The sequence below is a fragment of the Arachis hypogaea genome, chromosome 12, assembly GCF_003086295.3.
Source record: "Arachis hypogaea cultivar Tifrunner chromosome 12, arahy.Tifrunner.gnm2.J5K5, whole genome shotgun sequence".
NCBI lineage: Eukaryota > Viridiplantae > Streptophyta > Magnoliopsida > Fabales > Fabaceae > Arachis > Arachis hypogaea.
Window position 1 is genome coordinate 16,497,695 of NC_092047.1, and position 3,412 is coordinate 16,501,106.

The window sequence follows — 3,412 nt, forward strand, 5'->3', positions numbered from 1 at the left end:
CTTATGATTCCATGATGATGATGGTGGTGGTGGGTGTGGTGGTGGTGGTGGTGGTGCTTATGCTTGTGTTTCTGCTGGTGCTTTGCATGATTTTGGGGAAGAAGGGATAGGGGTATTTTGGTCCGAAGGACGGTTTTAAAACAAACTGAAACTTTGGAGACCATTTTGTAGCAAAAAAAAAGTTAGGGACGATTCCGATTTTCGACTTCTACGTTGGGGACCAAAATCGAACTTAACCCTAAAAATAAATGTAAGAATTCAATCAAATAATTTATAGAATAATAGAAATAATATGACTAAATAATAAAAATATAATTTTTTAAAATATAAAAAAATATAATATTCTCTTATGTATTATGAAAATTATACTTATATAAAAAATATGAGTAAATAGTCATTTCTAACCATGAAAAATTTAGATACTGCTAAAACTAATTATGAAAGAATTAAAAAACTTTATACCCATAAAAGATGAATTATATTCGACAAAATTAAATTATCCAATCATTAAATTTTTGTTGACTCCATTTAAAAACCACGTTAAATTCAAAAGCTAACCCTACCACCAATCATCTTTATTCTTCAAGCTTCTGCTAGAATTTATTTTTTTTGTTGGCGTGCTGCTATGCCTTGTTCTGATGAGCCAACAAAAATTGTTCAGTGCCATAGTGTCAAACATAAACAAGCTCATCCTAACCAGTACTAGCCATTAAGCCTTCAACAAGAACACTCATAACAATGCCAACAGTGAATTCTGTGGGATGATTGTACTAACTCACAAGCGCTTCCTTCACCAAAAAATCCCAAACACAAACCATCATATCATAAGAGCAAGACACTATCAAATTTTGCATGTGCGGCAAAAATCTCACCTTTCTCACTGCATATTCGTGTCCATTCATAACCACAATCGGAACCCTAAAACTCCTCACATCCCAAGTCTTGATGCTCTTATCCACCGAAACAGTCGCAATTATGTAGTCGTCGTACTTGTTCCAATCGCAAGTTAGCACCTCGAGTTCGTGAGGAGGTAACACCATGGTGGATGAAGGTTTACGAACATCCCACATGCAGAGGGTACAGTCGTCGAAGGCAGACGCGACAACGTTGGCATGGCAGGGGTTCCATACAGCAGAGTAGACGCAGTAAGATTTAATTTAGTCTCTATCTTTTAGTCTCAGTTTCTCTTTTAAACACAGTCTTAGTGATATGATTTGCAAGAGATTTTCTTTGTTTAAGAGAAAAAGGCTTTATTTTATTGGATATTAAAATTAATAGGATAAAATAACGCAATTAAAAATTATAAATAAAAAATAAATATAAAAATTGAACTAAATAATTTGTACAATAACAGAAATAATATGACTAAATAATTAAAATATGAGTGCTCAAATGAAGGTGATGACTCTCACCGTGCATTCTACCAAGAACAAGAGAGGCTTAGGGCTATGATAGAGAAAAATGAAGAGAACACTAGAAATCTCAATACACAAGTTGGTAATATGAGTGCTCAAATGTCCTCTATAGCTGAGATGCTCTCAAGGTTGTCCCTACCTCCTACCAAAAATACCAACACCACCCATGCCTCTAGCTCCTCTAGCCTTCCATCCCAACCCCTTCCTTCTCAACCCATTCCAAACTCAAGGGGTAGTATCAATGCAATTACCTTAAGAAGCAGTACAACATTTGAAGAGGTTAAACCCAAACCCATTATTTTGACAGAGGATGTCTTCAATGTAGGAGTTGAGGAAATAGTCGAATTAAATGAGGATGAAAAGGAGGAGGTTGCAAGGGAAGAAGAGAAACAATTGAAGGCCAAGGAACCAAAAAGGAAGAACAATTTGGAGGAACAAATTCCTATACCTTTTCCAAAGGTGGCCAAGAAGGTCAAGAAGCATGAGGAGCTTGATCCTAACATAGTGCAAATTTTCAAGAATGTGGAGGTAACTATTCAACTCTTTGATGCCCACACATCAAGTTTCGAAGTATGCTAAATTCCTTAAGGATGTGTGCACTCACAAAGAGAAGATTGGTGGACTAGGAATGAATCTGTTAGGTAATTCTGTTTCTTCTATGATGAATGACTTTCTTGAAAAATATAGTGATTTCGGTTCTTGTTTGGCATCTTGTATGATTGGTGAGATTCAACTTAAGGATTACATGTGTGACCTAGGGTCGTGTGTGAGTATCATGCTACTCTTGATTTATAAGAAGTTGAATCTTGCACCGTTGAAGCGATCTGGGGATAGGTTTGTGTTAGCAGACAAGAATATAATTTCAGTTGTGGGGGTTGCTGAAAATGTATTGGTGAGAATTCAGGACTTAATTTTTCTGGTGGATTTCCATATTCTAGAGACACCTCCCATTGATTCGGATAGACCATCTTCTATCTTACTTGGAAGACCATTCTTGAAGACATCCCGCTTTAAGCTGGATGCTTATTCTGGTGAATATTCATTTGAAGCTAAAGAGAAGGTGGTGAAGTTCAAATCGGAGGAAACTATGAGGCAGCCCTTAGAGGTGCATTCCATTTTTTGTCGTGACATAGTTGAAGATGACGTAGTTGAAGTCCACTTCGGAAGTGATGATGAGATAAGTGTCATTAAGGTCTTGGGAATAAGAGAAATTGACAAAGAAGAGGAAAATGGTCCACAACCTCCATGCTATCAAGGAAACAAGGCACCTAATCACGATCCAATTGACAAGTGAAAACATCTCCCTTTGAAGGATGCTCTAGCCAAAGGCAACAAGGAGAGCAAGGTGGATGTCCTTGAGGATGTTCCAAAGAGATGAATCTTGAGCTCATGCCCGTCCAACTTAAGGACGTTAAAGAAAAGTGCTAGGTAGGAGACACCCTACTATGGTATAATCCTCCATCTTTCTTTGTTTTCATGTGAATACCTGCTTGGATTGGTTGATTTTTGTTAGTTTTAGGTCTTTGATTCTTTGCATTCCTTTTGTTTATGTGAATATTTGCTTTAGGAACTTTGTTTTGTTTGTTTAGAGTCTTAGAATACAGAAATTGGTAATATTATGTGTAGGGAAGCCTCTTGGGGAGAGGAACAAAATTTTTGTTCCCAGCACTGCATGCGTACGCATACACCTTGCATGCGTACGCATTGCCCCAAATTTGGCCCAAGATGTGTAAGCATTCCTTCTATGCACATACATTACTCCTGGACAGAAAGCATCATATGCGTATGGGCCTTTCGCATACGCAAATTTTTATTGACCTCCAACTTTGTATGCGTACGCAACGTTTATGCATGTGTACGCATTGCCTGAATATGGCCCAAGACACGTACACATTCATTGTATGCGTGCGCAGTGAGGCCAGGCAAAGAGCACCTCACGCGTACGTGCTGTTTGCATACGCGACCTATGCTCCCCATCCTTCATTGATGCATACGCG

At 38.1% G+C, this 3,412-nt stretch overlaps 1 pseudogene; it reads right to left on the minus strand.

The window, feature by feature from the left end:
* Positions 1 to 671: 671 nt before the first annotated feature.
* LOC112729159 (peroxisome biogenesis protein 7-like) lies at positions 672 to 1,154 on the minus strand (annotated as a pseudogene).
* Positions 1,155 to 3,412: the final 2,258 nt, after the last annotated feature.